This window comes from Plecotus auritus (assembly GCF_963455305.1).
Source record: "Plecotus auritus genome assembly, chromosome: 13".
Classification (NCBI taxonomy): Eukaryota; Metazoa; Chordata; class Mammalia; order Chiroptera; family Vespertilionidae; genus Plecotus; species Plecotus auritus.
The window spans coordinates 23,473,305-23,496,373 of NC_137779.1; positions in this window are offsets into that span (position 1 = coordinate 23,473,305).

Sequence of the window (23,069 nt, forward strand, 5' to 3'; positions counted from 1 at the left end):
CCACCTGTAGGCACCACTGCCTTGCCAAACACATGCCAACCTGCTGAGTGCCAGGCTCAGCCCACAGGAGCCTGGGTATTTCCAAGAGAAGGCAGGGAGGCAGCGCGTGGGGTGGGAGAGAGCTGGGAGGGGACAGTGGGGGAGCAGAGATGAAGCACAGGGTCCGCAGGCTGTCCGGGAATTTCTCGGGGCGCCTGGGGCAAATTCCATGCACGTTTCCTGCCTGTGTGTGCTGGGTGGGCTGGGGGTGCGTGACCAGGGAGCCTGTGTGCATGCACAGGCGTGTGCATGTCTGTATGTGTGGGGTGCAGATGTAGCCATGGCATGTACCCGTATCTGAAGACACTTCCAAATGCTCTTTTGTCAAGTTGCCAGAGACTCGGAAGCCCACCTCGTATATTTGAACACGCGGGCGGGCCCTCCAGGACACCTGTGGCCAGGGACGCCCTGCGTCCCTTTCCCAGGCGCAGAGAAGGTCGGCTGCTGTGCTGGCTTCTGGCCCCAGCTGCCTGGGGATGGAAGTGCTTTTCAGTAACTGAAACTATCGCACAAGGTCTGATGCTTCGTCCCAAGCTGGGCCCTGCTCTTTCCAGTGAGCAGCTGTGTGTATGTGTGTGTGTGTGTGTGTGGTGGGTGAAGGATGGGGGAGGGGGAGGGGCAGTGGCTTTAGAACCTGCCATTTTGGTAAAGACCTTGAGGTAAGGAAGGAGCCCCACCATCCACACCTTCCCACAGACCTCTGACAATATGATGAGGAATGACTGCCTCTAGGGACAGCTGTCCTTCCTTCTCACCCCTCTTGCGGTTCCTGGCTGTTGAACAGCCCTCATTGCCCTCGTAAGGAAGTTCTTCCAAATCTGACCCCCGTGCCTCCTGCTAAGGTGCAGGACCATTCCTCCACTCTCGCAAGGAAGCGTTTCCCCTTTCCCTACTGGGATAACTCTTGTTCCTTTAGACTCTGCTAGGAAAACCTGTCCCGAGACCATGTCATCCTTGCCTCCAAACTCCCCTACCCACTAGGACTCAGCACCCCCTGGAGGGAGGGCAGGGGGAGGTGCAGGAGGGGAAAGGGCAGGGAACCCAGCTCAGAGGGAGGACCTGGCTGCCAGTGTGCATGGAGCACAGACGGCCTCTCTCTCCGCTGCATCCAGTCCTGGTCAAAAGTCACCAAACGGTGGGGCAGACATGACCTTGGAGAGTTTCTAGTTGCATCTAAAGAGTTTCTCCTTTTACAAACAGGGAAACTGTGGCCCTCAGAGGGACCACCAGTGTGTGTGTGTGTGTGTGTGTGTGTGTGTGTGTGTGTGTGTGAGAGAGAGAGAGAGAGTGGGGGTCTCACACCATTTCTCTCTCAGGGCACAGCCCCAGGTGCAGCTCAGGGAGGAAGTCAGTGAGGAGGCCTGGGCTCCAGGTGGATTCTGAAGGCACTGCTTTCCGCCTGGAACCCAGGCCTCTTCAGTAGCAGTGAAACCAGCGGTTGGACCAAACAGTCCGGTCCTATCTGGTCCGGACAGGCCGTGGCCAGCTGGTCCCTCTGCAGGTCTTCTTGGGGGCTCTCCCTGCAGCCGATGGGAGGCCAACCAGGTGGAACAGGAAGGGTGACTAAACAACAGTGCTAACAACACCCCCTTCTAGGATCAGGCTTGCAATTTAGCCCCAGACTGTTTACACAGTTTTTTAATGTTAATTTTTAGAGCCAACTTAACGCAATAATGTGGGATTAGCATGAACATGATAAGGCTCAGTGAGGAGACAACAGCTGCCATCCGTTTTAGTGGGAAGTGTTGGCAACACCCCAAGCATGTGAACACACGTATATCCACAAACTGTATGCAGTCACAAAGCATGCACCCAGAGGCAGGCGCACATGCAACACACACAGTTACACCCTCCTAGGCCTGGTGTGCACATATGCGTGCACATGGGCGTGCCTGCACCCACCTGCACACAGACAGAGACGCATGTGCACGCACACCAGCCTCCACAGGTGGTGGCCGTCACTACCGCCTTCCCACCCCTTTTCTTTGTCTCCCTGTTGGCCCCTGCAGGCCCATGGGAATCCTGTCCTTCCACATTCTGGATTGAGTGCAACCCATGGCTTAGCCCCTGCTCCGAACATCTGGAATAGCCCTGGGTTTCTGAGTGACTGAACCTCCCCTCATCTTTCTTCTCCTGCCAGAATTGAGCCCCTCTTCTCAGAGGCCCCCAAAGCCTAGGACCAAAATGTTTAGTATGCAAAGGATCCCGTCCTCTGGGACAAGCTGATGTGTGTTGATTGTGTAGTTAAGCGGGACGGAGCCCAGCCCCCGCTCGGGTCCTGGACCAGCTCCTACAGTCTGCTTCCCAGAAGGGTCCCGTAAAACAGTCCTCTGCGATGCAAAGCCCACAACACATCTGGGAGGGTCTGTGGGGTTTCCCCCAATCACCGGTGCCCTAATTCACTAGGAAGAACCGTTAGTTTACTCTGATCCGTTCATCACTCGCCTGTAGGCCCCCTGGGCCTCTGCCTCTCTTCAGCAGCAGCGTTGGTCTGCTTCTGATTTGCAAGGATGCTTCCTTTCCTGACCAACCTTCCTCCTCAGCGCACCCCCAGGAGGCGACCTGGGCACAGCCGAGCTGCTCCCTGCCCGCCTGGGCCTGTTGTAACTAATTGTTGGGCTTGCATTTCTAGGGAGCTAGCCCCTGGAAGGCACAGCCGAGCTTTTGCTGATGTGAGTGAGTGTACAGGTTCAAGAAGACTCCTCTCCACACACACAGCACGTGGGCTCCGCTCTCACCAGAGAGTGGCAGGAGTGCGAGGAAGGCGGGCATCCGGGCGCCTCCCCCAGGGCCCAGTCTGGCGGTCTGGAGGCACACAGGACATTCTCCCACGGGGCTCTCACTGGATGGGAGTGCACATGCTGTGTGGGGTGGCCCCTTCCTTAGGAGGTCTCTGGCCAGAGCTTCGGATCTCAAACATTCTTGTTTCTCCAAAAACACATTGGAAATGGCCCTTTGCTTGCCAGGACCCTCAGCTCCCCTCTGTCTCCCCCTGGTCTCCCTCGGTCCCTCTTCAGCAGGGCCAGACTTCTTCCTGAGCTGCAGCCAGAAGGCTCACCCGCCTTCTCCAATCTCCGTGTCCAGGGGAAGGGCTCAGCTGCACTGCTTTACATCCTGCGAGGGACAGGATTTCTGTTTGGCTCCGTTTTCCTGTGGCTGAGAGAAGCATGAGAGGCGATAGGAGCAGAGCGACTTGGGGGAGCATCTGTCTGAGGCAAGCTTGGGACTAGTCTCTGTCCTCTGAGGGGAGTGAGAACAACCCAGATTGTCTGTGACCTCCCCAACGACTCCCTAATACTTCCCAGAACCCATTCCCCCAAGTCCCTCCAGAGCCCCTTACAATCTGTGCCAGGGGCGGCCTCAGAGCAAACCCTGGGGGCTCCCTCAGTTCCTGCTGGACTCTGCTCTGGCCCTGCTGTCCTCCTCCTGCGGCCTCTCCCGGTTCGCAGGCACCTGGGGCAGGCATTGCGCTTCGTCGCAGTCTCATCCCATCGTCTCTGGGTTTCTCCGCAGGCTAATCACCACGGGCAGCTGCTTTGTTCCCTAATATTATGTGCCTGCCACCCACTCCTGTCATAGGAGCTCCTGTTATATGCCAGGCACTGTGCTGGGCTCTAGAGATAGAGCAGCGACAGCAGTAAGAACACATAGAGCCGTAAAGAACAGCTATTAGAAAAGTTCACTTTGATTAGGCCCTTCACGTTCTAAGTCGAGATGGGGAGCCTTTTTTTCTGCCAAGAGCCATTTGGATATTTATAACATCATTCACTTAATATAATTCACTTAATATCAATTTATGTTGCTATGAAAAAAGCTCCTAGATGTATTGAATTTTGAGTCCTGCCTGCGGTTGCCTTGGCAAGGCCAGACCGAATGATTTCGCGGGCCTTCTGCGGCCCGCAGGCCGGACGTTCCCCACCCCTGCCTGGTCTAAGATGTATGCCCAGCAAGCACCCTGGCTGTGGAGGGGAGTCCAGGCAGGAAATGAAGCGACTCCATCCATCATATGTATCGAACAGCTCCTCTCTAGAAGACACTAGTGCGGGAGGTCCGTCACGCACACGGAGCCTCAAACTCTGAAGGAGACTGTTCCTCTCCCTTCACACCGCTCTGTCCTTGCTCTCCACACTCCAGCCTCACTTGCCTCGTTGTGGTTTCTCAAACACACGGAGCCCTTTGCTACTTCCCAGCTTTGCCTATTGCTGTTCCCTTCGCCGGGGCCGCTGTGCGCCAACTCTGCATGCACACAGCTGGACCTTCTCACCCTGCAGGTTGGCAGCTCAACCGTGACCTCTTGACAGAGGCGTCCCCTGAACCTGCCCTGTAAAGAGTCCCTCCCAGGGTTCTCCTAGCTCTTCGCCCTGTGGATGCCCTTCCATATCTCATCCACCATCTGTGTTTATGCTGTTTGCTTACTTGCCTATTGCACCCATGAGCTCCTGAGGAATACAAGTCCTGGCACTAGACTGTCTGCAGCAAATGCCAACTTTGTCACTAACTAACCACGTGACCTTGATTCAATCCTCTACCTACTACGCTCCTGATTCCTGACCCATCGAATGGAACCTTGTCATAAGTGGTACCTGATAGATACTACCTGATGCCATGAAACTAGTTAATGCACAGGAAGATGTACAGTGGACCTTTGGGTGTTAGCAGAGCTTTTGCAGAAGTTACTGCCTGCCGCTGAGCCCCTCTCCCTTTCTTTTTTTGGGATTTGGAAGACATAAAGGAGACGCTAGGAATCTTCCCTAAATGGCGCTTTGATGTCATTCATTCATTCATTCATTCATTCCACCTTGTTTCTGAGCATCTATTCTGTGTCAGGGCCTCTGCTAGGAGAGGAGGCAGAGAAATGAATGGCGAGGCTCCTGATTTCAGCCCGGTAGTCCTCCCAAGCTTGAGGTTTCTGTGTTTGAGTCTCGCCATCTGCTTTCCTGGTGTTCCCTACTGGATCCTTCTGAAGGAAAGAAGGGGTGGGCAGAGGGGTGGGCTGTCTGTGGGGAAGACAGAGACCTGGGCAAGGGCTGCTGCAGATGGGAAAAGGCAGGACAGGGAGGGGAAGTAGTGGGCAGTGGCCTCCAAGTGCCCTTTTTCATCACCCAAGGTGCTGTGCATAGGGACTTCCTTGGTGTGGGGGAGGAAGAAGAGACTATAACTCCTCCCTTTCTTTCTTTCTTTCTTTCTTTCTTTCTTTCTTTCTTTCTTTCTTTCTTCTTTCCTTCCTTCCTTCCTTCCTTCCTTCCTTCCTTCCTTCCCTTCCTTCCTTCCTTCCCTTCCTTCCCTTCCTTCCTTCCTTCCTTCCTTCCTTCCTTCCTTCCTTCCCTCCCTCCCTCCCTCCCTCCCTCCCTCCCTCCCTCCCTCCCTTCCTTCCTTCCTTCCTTCCTTCCTTCCCTCCTTCCCTTGATTCATTTTCTTTCTTTCCTTCTCTCTTTCTGTCTTTCTGGAGCCAAGTTGGTGAGGGGGATACCCAAAATTAGTGGACCGACAGTCTGCATGCAGCCTGATCAATGTGCCCTGGCAGAATGGAAAAGAGAAACTCACACCGAACACTCGCCGACAGCCTCATGGATCGTGGGAAGCTGAAGGGGCTCAGGTACATTGCCCTGCGGCCTATGAAACAGGCAGGAGTCTGTCAGGGTTTTTTGGAAGCAAGAAGAAGGAGGTATGGGCATAAGAATGGGCAGGATGTTGAGTGCTGAGGACCAAGCTTTTCCTCGGACTCTGGGCAGAGATGAAGGGGGCAAGGCCACTGGAAGCCTGGACACTGCTGAGCGGCAGGCCCTCTGGCTCTTAAGACATCAAAGGTGCATCCTGATCTCTTGCCCTGATAATTAACCGCCAGGCCAGTGTGGTGGCTGCTCAGGTGCCACGCCCTACAGATGGCTGCACCCAGGCCTGAAACTGGGAAAACTGCATTTTATCTGAGGGCTACTTCCTGGCTGCATGCACTCAGGGTCTCTGTAGAGAAGCTGATAATCTGTCCTCCTGTTGCCTAGTGATAAAGGGTCTAAGGCATGAGGGAGAGCTCTCATAGGGGCCCCTGGGATAGAGCATCTGAAAGTTTCAATTCTTCAGTTCTGTTTTCTGCAAACGGATGGCCATGTAGGGGCTTTCTGGTCTTTCGTCCCTCGTCAACAAAGCACACACCCTAAGTCCTCCCTAACCTCGGTTTTAGTTTCATGCATGCAGATCTATGTTTCAGCACCGAGGCCAGCGCCACTCACAAGCAGCATATGTTCTCGCATCTGGGCATAAGCAATGCAGGACTCCGGGAGCCCAGCTTGGGCTTGGCAGGAGGGGAGCCTATTGTGGGAGCCAGGCTGACATCCACGTGGAGCCCTGTTTCCAGGCCCCGCAGCTCCGTGTCTTTGTAAAGTGACAGCTCGAATAAGCATGGGAACAGAAGCAGATATTCACGGGATGATTGAAGAAGGTTAATAGGGCCGGTGTTTTAAAATGCGAGGACCAATTTTTATTTTGCATGCCAATGTTAGTAAATTGGATTTGGATGTGGGAAGTGTTCTGAAGCCACATCTGTGGTGAGGAGGACAGAGTGCCATGACCCATGAGTGATGTTTGCCTTGAGTGGGTGGTGGCATAGTGATGTCCATTTCTGCTAACTAGGTGAGAGCCCAAGATCCTTTTAACTTTTAGGATTATATGCCTTTAAAAATTAGTGGTTTTATGTGTTCTCTTCTTTCAGTTCTTTCTTTAAAAATATATAAATTTGTTTGTTTCCTCAGTCATCTGACATTGATTGAGTGCTTGCTAGGTGCTTGTTCCTGGGCAGTACATTCTACTTTGCCTCCATGAATGCACAGTCTAGTAAGGAACAGGGACAACTAAGGATCCAAGGTAGTAGGATAAAGACAGTGTTCTGTGGAACCAATGACATGTTCTTGGTGTAGTGAAGGTATGATGAAGTCTTGGCAAAATGGATCACTCAACTCAAACTACAATGTCCCTACACATGGATGGCGCTGGAAGAACTTGAAAGTAGGTTTTCCATGACTTAGATCTGAGGTCCACAAGAGAGGTCCCGAAGTCTGGGTCATCAGTTTGCTGGTAAAGCCACCTTGTGAAGTGACATTTGCCTATTGATGTAGCTAGGGCAATCACAAAGCCCTGTGCTAGGCCTGGTCTGGCTGTGGTCACACGCAGACCCTCTGGTAGAATTCCATGGTTGCTGTACAGGAAGGCCCAGCACAGCCCCAATTTGAAACAATGTTTAAAGCACCTATATATTTTTTTGAAGGGAGATACTAGAATGCCCACATTCTGAATTAAGGACTAAGAGGAAGGATGGAAGTGTTTTGGCAATGAGAGGACTTGGGGGGGGTGGGACTACCAGAGTTGCTAAGATAGGCCACTCTAATGATCTTTCCTTGTTCCCTGGTAAATTGTTATCATCTTTGGAATCTCAGAATGTTTGTTTGTGACAAACCAGACTTAAGGAGCCTTTAGCAATGGGAAAGTGGGTATTTTAGCTTCATAGCTGTGCCCACTGAGGCCCACAAAGGAAAGAAAGCTGCGCAGGGTACATGATATGGCCACCGGTCTTCCAACAAGCTCTGTTCCTCAGCAGGCCTGGAGAACCAGGGTATGCAGTGGGCAGGGACCTCCCGAGGCCGAAGGCTAAAACTCTATCCATTTATCCCAGGGTTAAACAGCGAATCTCACTGCCTCTCTTGAAGATCCCACAATTAAACAGGCAGAGAAATGTATTTCATAAAATATGTATAATGCTTCATACCAAAGCACTTTAATCTCTCTTAGCTCGCAGCCAATGTGAGCAACAAGAGGAACAATCTTTCACTGCCCATTAAAATCAGGCACTGGCCAGCAATGTCTTCGGGGGTGAAGGCCCATCATCATCATCATCATCGTCACCATCATAATCACATCATCATCATCCTCACCACCATCTCTACTATTTATTTGGTCACATGGGTTCCATGGGAGTTCAGGCTGTCTTATTCATTAAATCAGCTCTTTCACCTGGCACAACGTTTGGAACATGCTAGATGCCTAACAAATATCAGATGGTATCAATGTTTATTACAACTGAATGAGTGAATGAATGAATAGGTGGGAGTCTACATACATTGTGTTGTTCTGAGATGTAACCCCATGAGCTGAGTGGGGTAGGTATCATGACCCCCCAGTTATATACAAGAAAACAGTCACAGATGGGTGCCTTGTCTTGACCTAGTCCTGTCTTGTGGGACTCAATCCTTTCAGACCGCAGAGAGCTGACTGCCTTGTGCTTGTCAGGTTTTCTTCTTTGGGTGGAATATGATCACTAGCCTCCCTGCTCCTGCCCCACTTTGGGCCCTAGCTGGTGCCTTTGCTTGGGGCTGAACACAGCCCTTAACCCACTGGGCTCCTGGGCTCTAGCAGACTAACCTCACTCCCGTGGATAACAGCTCCCTGGCAGCGCGAGAGCCCGAGGAGCAGATTCTCCATTATTGGATGGAGCCCACATACAAGAACAATTGAACTAAATTGATTGTATTTTCCAAACCGTCGCCCAGCTTCTAATTCTATCTGTGAGATGAACTAATTTGATCCAGAATTAGCTTCTAAATTGAGACGCCAAGCCCTTGACCAGGAAGGGAGAAGAGAATCTTGGTGTAGTCCAGGAGGGAAGGAAGGCTGTGTGCTTGCAAGAGGCTCAGCAGCTCTCCCAGCAAAGTCCTCTAGGTGGGGAGCAGGTCATGTTCATTCAGGTGGGGCCCCTGTCACTTTCCTCTGCCCACCTGTGTGCCCCCCCGCCACCACGTCTACATTTGGTGATGGTACCTCAGAACCAGCTGAGTAGTGGGTTTGCGTTATGGCTCCGTGGGCCCCTCTGGATAGCACTAAGGCAATAAATAGACGGAGGTAGAATTTAATGACCTTACACCTCAGAGTTAGAACACAAGTCATCCATCCAATACACACACACACACACACACACACACACACACAGGACACTCCTGGCACATCCCGAGAGGTGCCTATCCTATTTCTGTTTTAACCTAGTGCCAGAGGTCCCTTTGCCTTGTAAACATTCCATTCCATCTTAGGTTTGTTCCCTAAACCGGTGGTCGGCGAACTCATTAGTCAACAGAGCCAAATATCAACAGGACAACGATCGAAATTTCTTTGGAGAGCCAAATTTTTTAAACTTAAACTTCTTCTAACGCCACTTCTTCAAAATAGACTCGCCCAGGCCATGGTATTTTGTGGAAGAGTCACATTCAAGGGGCCAAAGAGCCGCATGTGGCTCGCGGGCCACCGTTTGCCGACCACTGCCCTAAACCACTAAGTACCTTCTGTTGACACTGAAAACTGCTTCCCTTTCGTTCTTTAGGCTGTGTTCTCACAAACTTTGAACAGAGCCTCTTACACCGTAAAAGTACATGGGAACCTCCTGATTCTGAGTGGAATCTGATAAAAATGTAGATTCTGATTCAGGAAGGCCCTAGTCAGCCGTGGGCAAACTACGGCCCGCGGGCCGGATCCGGCCCGTTCGGCTGTTCTATCCGGCCCGCGGAGCCGAAAGAGCGGAGGGTTCTCTTGCTCTTTCCTCCGCTCCTTTACTTTGAATTTATATTAGTTCACACAAACACTCCATCCATGCTTTTGTTCTGGCCCTCCGGTCCAGTTTAAGAACCCACTGTGGCCCTCGAGTCAAAAAGTTTGCCCACCCCTGCGCCTAGATCCTGCAGTTCAAAACCAGTTATTCTAAGGTTACACGGATGCCCTGGGTCCGCTAAGCTCACTCTGAGTAATGAAGATTCATGGGTTCAAGACAGGATAAAGGTTTGAAGGCAGCAGTAAGATACATCTTTCGGTTTCTCTTCACCAAGATAAAACTGCCACGTTCCATTCAATTAATAGTAAACACGTTTTATAAATTCCTAGGATGTCAAGTCTAGAAGCGACCTTCTCCTTCTAAAGAGATCGTGCCCATTTATTTTTTCTTCTTCTTCTTCATTTTACAAATGAGGAACCCGAGACCCAAGCAGGTCCGGAGATTTGTCTAACGTGATAGGCTGGCAGAGCCGAGAGCAGCGGAGTGAAGGTTGCTAAGCCAGCATCCTCTTCTCTTAAACTGTGCTGCCTTCAGCTATGGGAGGTGGGAGGAACGGATTATAGAAGGTGATAAAATGTGGTCCCCAGCCGCAAGGGAAGCAGAAGCCCAGAAGAGGTGGTCTTCTGAGTGATACCCCACATGGTTCTGAAGAGTAGGGGTTGGTCGCTCCGGCTGGGGAAAATGGGAGGAGAGATGTGTGCGAGGAAGAAGGCGACCATCAAGAGAGAGGGGAAGTACCCATGGGGAGACAAGACTGGAAGAATCTGAGGCAACTGGGGACTCCTGTGGAATAGGAGGAGGTGCTGCCGGTGGAGGGAAGAAAGGATAGAGTCCCTTCACATGTATCAGAGATCATGGGCTCCCCCCTTCCCATTCCCACAATACTCGTTCCTTCTCCCTACATCGTGCTCAGTCCTCTGTGCGACATTTCCTATTTGCTTATTCGTTTCGTCACCTGTATACAGCAAGCATCTTGAAGGCCAGAACCATGAATTGTTCACCATTGCTTTTCTTTTTTCTTTTTAAAAAAAATACATATTTTATTGATTTTTTACGGAGAGGAAAGGGGATGGATAGAGAGCTAGAAACATCGATGAGAGAGAAACATCGATCAGCTGCCTCCTGCACACCCCCTACTGGGGATGTGCCCGCAACCAAGGTACATGCCCTTGACCGGAATCGAACCTGGGACCCTTCAGTCCGCAGGCCGACGCTCTATCCACTGAGCCAAACCGGTTAGGGCTCACCATTGCTTTTCAAACCTAACCCAGGGCCTGGCATCGAGTAGGTAGGTATTTAATAGACTTTTTTGAATGCATAAGTGCCTGAAGAAATAACTAGAAGTAGGAAGTCAAAATCTAAAACTGGACCGCCGACTAAAGGACCCCAGGGGTTCTGAGCTGCTAATCCTGGGGAGAGCCCAGGAACCTTCATTTAAAATCTGTGCTTTGCGGTTCAGGTGGTCGGCCTATTACACGTTGAGTGGGAAAGCCATGCCGCCTGCCCCAGTTCACCAGCGGCTGATGGCTGGGAGTGTTAGAGTGCATTTTCAAGTCCCGGACGTTTGGCTCTGAGTCCAAAACTTTCCTTCCCCCTACAGCCCAGCTTCGACAGGGTGTGTGTGTGTGTGGGGGGGGGGGGGAATGGGGGCATGCTCGTGGGTGCAGCTGATTCTTATTGCACGGGGACCCTCCTGGGTGCTGGCCCAGGGACTCAGCGCTGTGCTCGGAACCGCCGGCAGCCCCGCTCCCCGAAGAGCACCCCTCCCCACCCCCCACAACGTAGCGCGCAAGATGGTGCTTTTCTTCCTGCAAAGATGAAATTGGCCTCCTTGTTGCCAGCTCTAAGCAGATGTTTATTTGTTGTTCTCGTGTTTTCAACTGTTGTGATGAGGTTTGCCTCCTTCTCCTTTAACTGAATTACGTGTCATTTAGCTCTCAGCGCAAGCTGCAGAGTGAGCGGGATCCGTCTGTCTGTCACGTGGGCCTTCCGATTCCTGCTCCACAAACCACTCAGCCCCGCGCAGCCACCAGCGCAGCCTGTGGCCCCTCGCGAGGGAAGGCCCGAAGCACAGGCGTTCCTTTGGCCACGCCTGACATTCCCCACCCTCCTCCCTCCCTGGGGATGCAGCTCAGGACCAGGACCAGCTAGGAAGCCAGGGTGCTGAGAGAGGCATGTTCTCTTCCCCACGTGTCCTGACGCCCACCTTCTGGGCGTGGGAGGGAAGGCGGGAACCGGATCTGGTTTGCCTTTGTTGATGGGCCCATTGGCCCCTGTTGGCTGACTTGAGTACAAGGGAAAGGGAATGAAAGCACGTTTGCAAGAGAGCCTGTGAGCACACAGAGGTGGCTGGAGACAGTGACATGGAAAACGTTTTCAGATCCTTCTTTCCATCTCTTGAGACCCAAGTTCTGTCAACACCTACTTGGAAAGAGTCAGGGGAGGTCACCATTACCCAGGTGTCCCTTCCATTTTCCTGCTGCCGAGCCAGCCCTGCCGCCCCTGCCACGTAGGCCTGCTCCTGTCTCCAAGCAAGGCCACCCCTAGACCATCCCCATCGCCCTGCGGTGTCCTGAGCAACCATATCACCTTTTAAGTGATTGGATTGCTGTGTGACCACCAGCAGTCACTGAGCTTGAGTCTTTTTAACCCTTAAATGGGGGTGGTTGGCCAGGTAGGGTGTCTGCCCAGCCCATGGACTTTTCCTGAGGATTGCCCTGACCCTCCACCCCACTAACACAGCACCCCCTGTCCCCTTCACAGTGTGATCCCCCACCTTCCTGTCTTAACAGATGGACCAGGGCATAGGCTGAGCCAATCAGATTCTTTCCTCTTGGAGTTGGGAGTGAGGACTCCAACACACCCATTCCAGGTTCCAGACACTTCAGACCACACCCCTGCCTTGTGGGAGGGGGAAAAAAATAAAAGAATGGGGTGGTTGGGCTAGATGAGCTAGGTCTAAGATGGTTTTGTTAATGCTACATGGCCTTGATTTGCACATCAAAAGTGGCTGTGTCTAAGCCAGGGGTGGGCAAACTTTTTGACTCGAGGGCCACAATGGGTTCTTAAACTGGACCGGAGGGCCGGAACAAAAGCATGGATGGAATGTTTGTGTGAACTAATATAAATTCAAAGTAAAGGAGCGGAGGGGAGAGCAAGAGAACCCTCCGCTCTTTCGGCTCCGCGGGCCGGCTAGAACAGCTGAACGGGCCGGATCCGGCCCGCGGGCCGTAGTTTGCCCACGGCTGGGACTCTAAGCTTTACTTCTTAGTAATTCTGCAGTGAATTAATTCAGCATTTTCAGTTTAGCAGGATAGTGATAAAGAACCTTGATCCTCAGATAAATTAGGAAAAGGTGATGGACTTGGTAACATTTCCAGGGAATGAAGCAGACTCCGGACCTGAGGTCTCTGAGACCTGAGGGCTACTTGGCAGCAAGTTTACCTGGGGAGGGCGGGGTTAGGAGACCGGGCAGAGCAGGGCAGCCAAGGGCAGCCATCTGAGCAGGTGTTAGCAGCGGGAAGCCAGCCACATGGGTCACGGAGGCCACAGGAATTGAGGCAGGATGAATGCTTGGCAGGCAGATGGGGGAGCGTGGCCCAGAGGGGCCCAGAGGGTCAGGCTGGCCGGCAGGAGCCAGGAAGGTCTGGCAGCTGGAGAAGGAGACCGCCTGCAGGCACTGCCCTCTCCTCGTCTGCGGAAGGGAAGGGATCGGGGAGACAGTGGGGGTACCCATCCTGAGGAAAGCAAGTGCTGGCTTTTAAAACTGTTGATTCCTCCTGACTGTATTCACCTTGATAAAACAGATTTCTTCAGTAGGCCATCATAGTTTATACGGTTGAACATTTTATCCTCATTTTCCAGATTTTGATTTAGAAAAACATGGTTGCTGTAGGTAGAAGAAGTCGAAATTTAGGCAAAAGAGGGGCCTCTGTTCCCCCTCCCCCCCCCTGCCCCATGGGAGGGCGGTCCAGGGTCAGGGGAGTGGCTCACGGCCCAGGAGCCCACCTCTCTGCAGTCCCTGCTCCATCTTCTCTTCCGTGTCCCCAAGCTTTGCTCCCGCACCTCCCTCCGCACCCTGAAGTCAGCCCTCCGCAGTACCCGGGCCCGTGGTGGAGTGGAGGTCTGTTGGAATTTGGTTTCACGGAGGGGGGGTGGTTTGAGGGGGGAAGAGGAGGCTGAGATGAGCCAGACACTGGAGACACAGACGAGATAGACACAGCCTGACCTGGAGGGGCTCCCACTCCTGCGGGGAAGAGGACCCAGCGCCCTGTAGACCCTCTGGGTCCTAGACAGCAGTGCTGGGGCTAAATTGTATTGCACACAGAGTTGGGGGCCAGTGAATGGGATCTTTCCAAATTCACTCATCGGTAAGCAAAGGAGGCACCATCGCTTGCAAATTGGCGAGTAGCATCTCAGAGAACAAAAGGAATTTCAGGATGGTCCAATCCAACCTATTCACTCCACACACAGATGCAGAAACCAAGGCTTGGGGGGGCGGGGAGGGGGGCGATGAATGTCTCTCGTTATGCAACTGGTAAGCAGCAGAGCCGAGATTGGATTCACATTTACTGGTGCTTCACCCCCCCCCCCCCAAAAAAAAAATTATGCCATGATGTTGCCACTTTTATCCTATTCCTCATCTTCCTTTTGGCCCAATTACCAAATTATTTCAGATCAAAATGTTCATTGGGGCTGAAAATTAGCTGAATAATTGCCGTGTGGACGCCATTCGGAAAGCCCCGTGGCTACAGCGAGCCCTGGAAGCCAGCTTTGCGGGCGGAGCTCTGCCCTGTGCCCCTGTCTCCGGGGCAGCGAGTCCTGCCGGGGGCTGAGTGCTCAGCCGAGCGTGGCACACCCACCCACCAGCCCTCATGCCCCACCGAACAAAACACAGCATGAGCAGAAAATGAGAAAACGCGATATTATAAAGCCATCGATTATTCCCACATTCACTCATTGTTTCCTCAGGCAAACTGATTCCGCCCCCCCCCCCACCCCCACGGGAGAGGAGATGTGACAAGCTAATTTTTAAGTTCATTTGAAAAAATATACAGGTGAAAATAGCTAAGAATTATGACGGAGATGTTTGATGGGGGAGGGGGTGTTTTACCATATATTAAGGTATATCAACCATTACTAACTGAGACAGTACAGTAGTTAAGGAGAGATTTACAACACAGGATAACCCCCATAAGGGCCCTTCATGTCAGACAGGAGGCGTGGCATCTCAGTGTGGAAAGGGTGGGTGGTCAGAGAAAAGGGCTAGCTGTTTAGGAAAAATAACCTGCTTAGAGCCCCACTTCACGCCGTATATTAAAAGGAATATATTTTAACGGGAAAAATCAAGCCATATTGAAATGAGAAGAAAATTTAAGCCTGTGCTTACCTCTAAATGAAAAAAAAAAAAAAGGTATTCTAGGCACAAAAGTAATCAGTTAAGTAACAAGGAATTTGATTCTATTAAACGTTTTGTACATCAGAAGTATCCTAAAATAAAAAGGCAAATGTAGTGGGAAAAGTCATGGCTATCGAAAACAAAGAATAAATTATCTGTAGAGCTCATGCCTATATTTGTAAGAAAAATATTAAAAACACTTATAGGAAAAGAAGGGTCATAAAGGGGCAGGTTGAAATACCAGTGACTAAAACATATAAAAATGCTAGTTTTCTCCTAAAAATCGAATAAATGCAAATGAATCGGAATGAGGTACTGTTTTCACCTAGATTTAAAAGACATACTTTTGAGACGCTTCAGAGAGGAGAAGGACATACTAGCAGCCTTCTTACAGGCTGACCACTGATGGGAGGATAAAAGGTACTGCCTTTACCTAAAACAGTGTGAACACGTGCATTAGGAGTCTTTCTATACGTCCAAACATTTTGGTTAAATAATTCTTTGTGTTTGAGTTCATGCCCAAGGATGTTCATCAGAGTGTTTATTAGAATTGCAACCCAAAATTTCATTCATTTGTAAATCATTGAGTCAATAGATATCAAGATCTGTTACCTTCTGAACACTGTATTAGATGTGGGGGACACAATGATGAATACAAAGTACTCGGTTTAAGCACTTCGTGAAACTTATAATTTGGCAGGGGAGGCAAGAAGCAGATGAGCTAACAATTAAGAATGTGCCTCATCACAAGGAAACATACTGAAGTGATGGATGTTGACAAAACTTATTTGGTCATTATTTCACAATATATACTTATATCGCATCACTATACTATACAGCTAAGACTAATACGATGTTATATGTCAGTTATCGCAATAAATCTGGGGGAAGAAGAAAGAATTGTTCCACAATTATGGTGTAATTGTGGTATATCCTTACAACAAAATATTATGTATCATTAAATGTGATGTCTATCAGTATTGACATCTATCCATCCATCCAAAAAAAGTATTTATTGATTACCTACTATGCACCAGGAACTATGCTAGCCATAGGGGAAACAATGGTCAAAACAGATACAGTTCTTGCCCTCATAACCCTCATATGACCCAGAAATTGTTGATAAGGACTCTGGTAGAAGAACTCTGAGATGGGAGTGGTCAGAGACATCTTCATTGAAGAAATGGGTCTAAGCCAGGACACCAAGAAGGTGTTGAGCGAGAAGGACTCTATCACCCAGCTCTACAGATATGCTCCCATCCCACCCGAGGAAAAAATGCCTCCTGATCCACATGTCCTTCCATTTCTCACAGGAAACTCAGCTCCATTGTCTCGCGGGACTACTGTCGTATGGGTGGTTTGCTGTTGACCGAAATGTCGCTGTGCAGCACACGGTTGCATGGGTATGGATAACTTCATTGTTAGCCTCATTCGTCCATACTGCCAGCCCAGGCAGAATCTATTAGAGAGAGGCAGGTGCTGGATGCATTTCTCTCTCTTCCCATGGTAGGAGAACCTTCCGGAGGTGACCCTGTCCATAGAGGTCAGTAAGTAAGGGGCCAGGCTTAAGCCCAACCCTTGTGTGCCACCGGGAGAGGGTCCTCTGACTCGTGTTCAGCTGCTGTCCACAGGCAACGTGCTTTTACGAAGTCCCCCACTGGAAATGCGGCAGGAAGCAGGACCTCCACCCGGGTCCATCATGCCCTGCGCGGGCCTCGGGTGGCAGGAGCGGATGCCTGCTCTACTGCCAGCTGCCCGCTTGCCTGTCTGACACATTCATCTGTGCACGGTGGAGACAGGATGAGAACAGGCCTAGCCAGTGTGAGGGGGAGTAGGACCGGGTGCCAGTTGGGAATCCGTATTTGCTGCTCTGACTTGCCTCTTAAGACAGGGCCTGAGCTCCGGGCCTGGGACCGGCCTGGGTGGTCTAGACACTTTACAAGCGGGTGGCTCTTTCTTCCCTTCTCCTGCCCAGCATCTTAGCGAGAGGAGCTGTCTGTGCCCACGGCAGTTCCAGCAAACATCTTAATAAAGAGGAAGGAAAAGCAAAGCCAAACCCCCAAACTCCAGCTCAGCGGGGCCATGCTGTCCGACTGGCTGCGTTTAGCCTGACAAGTTCTGTCCCTTGTTTTTCCCCCTGAGGAAAGCCGTTCTTTTGATCCCAACAACTCTCAGAGGGAAGGTGGCATAGAGATAGTTATCTTTCAAAGTTGCTGAGGCATTGTGCCATGCAGAGCCCCGCCCCCTCTGAGAGCAGACTGCAGGGAGGGTCTCCCAGGCTTCCCCACCCCCTCCTCGGTGCAGGCTCTTCGCTGTGTGCCTGGTCGCAGGCAAAGGTTTGGTGGCGTAGGTGTCCCTGGGGTGGTCCCAGTCCTGAGCCAGTCCTGGGTCTGGGGAAGGCCCTCTGTGCGGGGTAGGATCACGCTGTTCTGGCAGGCAGCTTTGTTGGGTGACTGAGTTCTGAAGGACCTGGGGGAGGTCCGGGGCCGCTCAGAAAAGGGGGTCAGGGCTGCAGGGCTGAGGAGAAGGCAGGAAACTGCATCGCCGGATGATGGGAGGATGCAGGAGAGAGATGGATGGAGATGCCTCTGGTGACATAAGGAAGCACGCCGGGTGGGAGTGAGGGAAATGGAATTGACTTTCTCAACCCACACAATTCTCCCTTCTATCAAACTCACTGTGGTGGAGAGAGAAATAAATCACACATGTGCATCTGGGTCAGGTAGGATTCTGGGAAGTCTGATGGGAAGGGGCTCTCCATTCCTGCTGGGTGTACCGGGCTGATTCCTGAGCCACGTATATGGTAAAGGGGTGCTCCCCTCCCCTCACCCCCCAAAGGGACCTGGCTCGGAAGGGCTGTTCCTGGGAGGACAGGCCCGCAGCCTCTGCCATGGTTCTGTGGCAAAGCTAACGCCCCCAATCCCTTTGGCTAGGGCTCCCCCTTTCTCTATTTCTGGGCCATCCCCTTCCACTTACCCTTCAGGAACACACAGACCTGGGGAGAGCATGGGCTCCCCCCTTATTTCCTGGCCAATTCACTCAACCTCTGTTTCCTTCCCTTTCAAAGGCGAGCAGAGTTTGAGGGTCCAGTCAGGTGAGTTGGGTGAAGCGCTCTCAGCCTCTTTCCCTGATGGGTCGTCCGGCCCCAGGGGGTGCACACTGTCTGCCCAGAGCCCCAAGGCTGCTGGCTGGCCGCCCCATTCCTGCTGCCCAGCTGGTGGGCACGGACTCCACTGGTTCTGAGGAAGCCAGGGTGGTGCCTGGAGTGACATTTCTCTCTCTCCCTCCCCCCCCCCCCCCCCTCTCTCTCTCTCTCTCTCTCTCTCTCTCTCTCTCAGAGAGAGAGAGAGAGAGAGAGAGAAATTATTGATTTCAGAGAGGAAAGAAGAGGGAGAGATAGAAACATCAGTGGTGAGAGAGAATCATTGGCTGCCTCCTGCATGCCCCCCACTGGGGATCGAGCCGACAACCCGGGCATGTGCCCTTGATCAAAATCGAACCTGGGACCCTTCAGTCCGCAGGCCGACCCTATCCACTGAGCCAAACCGGCTAGGGCTAAAATGCGCAATTTTAAGAAAGATATTAAATAATAACTTCGTGTGACAGTTATAGAAATCCACAAAGCGTTCTAATGAGAAAGTTGAGCGGCCCAGAGCACTCCCTCTGCTTCCATGAACATAACTTTTTATGTATCAGTTTTGATGCTTAGAATAACCAGGACCCAATTGATGCCTCAGACTTTGTGAGGATTCGTTCAAATTCTTCACAGGCACCAGTGACCAGAAACTTTGTTCTCCCAAGTAGGTGATAAAAGTTTTAAAACCTTTTTTTTTATAACCATTCAAAATTTACGACAGTTGAAATTATATCTAAAGGCTCAAATAGTTCTCCTTTTCTATCACTGACAAAAGCAATGTTGGCATTTCTTAAAATAATTGGAATGGATTTCTCATTGGTCTTTTTTTCATATCAAGTATCTACACTAATAAAAGAGTAACATGCTAATTGACTGTACCTTTGCAATGCCCACCAGCCAATCAGGAGTGAGTATGCAAATTAACCCAACAAAGCTGGCAGATTAATTTGCATATGCAGGCATAGAGCGGCAGGGGGTGGAGTGGGACTCTTGCGTTCCATACCACCCTAGCTGCTCCGGGCCTCTGGGCAGCGTGGGAAGGTGGCTCCGGCCAGAGCGAAGTCGGTGCCAGCAGCCAGGGCAAGGAAGGCCCATTCTTGCACGAATCTTTGTGCATCGGGCCACTAGTTTTGAAATAAAAACGACTGTGGGTACACTGTGAGGGTGGCCAGTTCAGACACTTTTGAGGGCCCTGGGCCCTCAGGTGCCCCAGCCAGCGCCCCTGCCCATCTCAAGTCCATGGCTCTGGGCTTGGGCTGCACATGGCCAGAAGGAAGTGAGTGGTATTAATAGTTTCCCCAGCATAATCCATCATCCCCTCAACGATGCCTTTCTGACAGTTAATTAGAATCCACCAGGCAGCATAACGAACATCGTGTTTAGAATTACAATCGTTGCTGAACAGCCGATTGGACAGCCTGTTGTCTCCCGTCACCCCGATATCTCAACGGTGCAGCTCCCCAAGCCTCCTTAGCACTGGTGGCCAATAAATCAGCCACGTGGTTTCGGGGCAGGGGGGCGGGGCTTAATCCCAGAAAAGGGGGTGGAGTTCCATGGGCAGGAGTTCCAGGAGGGGCAGAAGGGAAACCGCCAGGGTCCAAGGCAGCCACACTGGGATCCCCTCACTGCACTGCGCCCCTGGAGCCTGCCGATAGGGTCACAGGGGGCAGGCGGAGTCTGAGCCACAAGGTGGGAGTTAGAAGTGACTTCGGAGCATCCAATTCTTTCCTCTTTCAGGGGCGTAATGAGGATGCAGACATGGCCTCCCAACGTCCAGCCTGCGGTGGGTTCTGAGAAATACAACCCGGCCACAGGCAGCCCTGGTTCAGCCCCGACCCCTCTGATGCCTCGCTGGCGGAGGGAGAAATGCCCGGTGTCCTCACATGAGGGCAGCCGGCTGTCGGGCACCTTGAGTTGTCCAGTCTGGCTGCGCCCACGGTGACTGCCCACAGGGGTAGAGCGTGGCTTCTAGTCTGCTGTCCCCCACCCCGGGGACCAAGAAGCGTGTGCCTGTGGGCATGGGTCCCAGGGCCTGGCTCTGGGGCAGGTGGTGTCATTCAACCACCTGGTGTCTGTGGCCCCCACAGGAAGTGTCCCCCCCGCCCCGTGTTCTTGTCTGGGGGTACGCTCAGGTTGTCTGTGTGCACCCTCATCCCAGGCCCCCGAGGCGGCTCTCAGGGGGTTCTGGGGATTAGACATTTCCAAGGATGGGGTGAGCCCAGTGCGGGCTGGCGTAAAAACAGGTCTTACACTTCGGCTCCCTGAGATCATTTCCTCATCTAGACAATGGGCATAAAGCTGTCAATTTCTTAAATTCTAAAAGGACTGATGGAATCATGTAAGTGCTCAATACATAGGTGCTCTGTGTGTGTGTGTGTGAGAGAGAGAGTTCATTTCTGTGATAACTCAGATTTATTCTTTTTTTTCTTAAATATGTTTTTATTGATTTCAGAGAGAGAAAGGGAGAGGGAGAGAGGGATAGAGGGATGGATACATCAATGATGAGAGAGAATAATTGATGGGCTGCCTCCTGCAAGCCCCCTACTGGGGATCGAACCCGCAACCCAGGTATGTGCCCTGACCTGGAATTGTACCATGACCTCCTGGTTTATGGGCTGACACTCAATCACTGAGCCACACTGGCCGGGCCCCATTTATTCTTGGCTCCCCCAACACAGGCAGGAAACTGCATCCTTCATAGAAATGGAACCTACCCTCATGCCTTGTGGCGGGGGGGTGGGATGGACATATTTCTAGACCCCTTCTTACTTCACGCACCCCTTTGCTGACCGTGGGTGTCAGAACAAATTGAAGAATCGGTTAGAGACAAGCAGAGTCCATTTCATTCTGGCACTTAGACCGGGGAGAGTGGCGGTGCTGCTGGTAAGGCAAGTGGCAGGACGGCTGCCTCGGGCACAGTGCGTGCTGCTGCTTTCAGGGGTGTCCGTCCTCCAGTGATGGCTGACTGTGAGCTGCCGGTGCAGGTCGCGGAGCTGGGAGTTCCCAGGAGGAGCACAGCGGGCTCTCTGGAGGGAGTGTGAGAGGGCTCCTCACCACTGGGGCTAGATAGATGATAGATAGATAGATAGATAGATAGATAGGTAGATAGATATATAGATAGATAGCTGATAGATACATAGATAGATGATAGATAGATAGATAGATAGATAGCTGATAGATACATAGATAGATGATAGATAGATAGATAGATAGATAGATAGATAGATGATAGATGATAGATGATAGATAGATGATAGATAGATAGATAGATGATAGATAGATGATAGATGATAGATGATAGATGATAGATAGATGATAGATAGATGATAGATAGATGATAGATAGATGATAGATAGATAGATAGATAGATAGATAGATAGATAGACAGATAATCATAGCGTTGAGGCTGCTTGGTGGTTGAGAACCCGCTCCCTTGTTAGCCACCTCTCCCCCAACCCCAGCGGTCAGGTGGTGCCAAAGCCGAGGATACTGGTTCTCTTAGCTTCTTCCCAAGTCCTCGCGGAGCTCCGGAATCAGCAGGGCCCTGGTTGGTTTGCTGGGCCCACGCCACAGCCCCAGGTTCCCTGAGATCCTGCGGGCTTAGCTCACATGGTGCCCCCTGCTGGGTGGCATTTTACCCACCATTGTCACCAAGTTCTCCCCTCCCACTCTTTCCTCGGCCAAGTCAGGCACCGTGTAGGCGTTTTATGAACGCCTGTTCAATGACAGACATTTCCAATCACGTGTCCACGTGGGCACAAGCAGGGAAAACGGAAGAGGCTTAAAGTTTCCTGGAAGGGCCTCTGTCTTGGTGTCAGCAGGGTCAGTTAACGGCAGGGGACAGCCCAGGCTCTCCATGCTCATGGCAAGCTGGATGGACAGTGATTCTGCCCCTGCCTGCTGCCCAGGGCTGGGGGCTGGATTTCCGGCTCCCCCCTAATCCTCTAGGCCAGGGTCCTACCCAGAGAGGCCTGCGTATGGGATGGAGCTCCATTCCCTGGCCCCTGGCTCTGTGGGGCAGGAGGAAGACACACTTGAATGACTCACAGTTGCAACGCCTCGCGATGGCTTTCTGAATACATCGGGCGTCTAGCGGAACGATCACTGTATCTTCGGCGCACGTCCCCACAAGACAACAAATGCAGATTCCTCTGTCGTAACCGCAGCGGCATCTCGGTCTGCCTGTGGGGATTAAAGTGTCACCAAACTGCCATTTCATTTCCTTTCAGGCCATTTCCAAGTGGTGCTGGGTAAAGGCCTGTGGATACAGAACTACTCCTGCAGCCTGGGCCCTGCTGTGAGGGACCCTGACCCGTCAGCCGTGGCCTCTGCCGGAGAACACGCTCAGGTTTGGCCGTGCAGGTTAACTTGAGCGTCAACCATCTGTCTCCTTGTCTACATCTCTCTCTGGAAAGGCCATTTAAAAATATATAGAGAATTGATTTGAGAGAGAGGAAGGGAGAAAGAGATAGAAAAAAAAACATCAACGATGAGAGAGAATCATTGATCAGCTGCCTCTGCACACCCCCTACTGGAGATTGATTGAGCCAGCAACCCTGGGCATGTGCCCTGACCAGGAATTGAACCGTGACCTCGTGGTTCCTGGGTCCACGCTCAACCACGGAGCCACACCGGCTGGGCATGGTGAAGTCATGTTTGTTCTGCATCCTGGAAGCCTGTTCTTCCATCCTCCTGAAGAAGCTCAAACTGCAGCTCAAAGAAGTTCAGGTCCAGGTCCACTTAATGGGTGTCAGAAAAGAACTGTTTTCAGGTTTCCTTTGGCCGGGGGGGTGGGGGGTGGGGGAGGGGTGCGGGGAGGTGGCGGGGGCGGGGGGGGGAAGCAAAATTCACTTTGCCCTCGCCGAAACCGGTTTGGCTCAGTGGATAGAGCGTCGGGCTGTGGACTGAAGGGT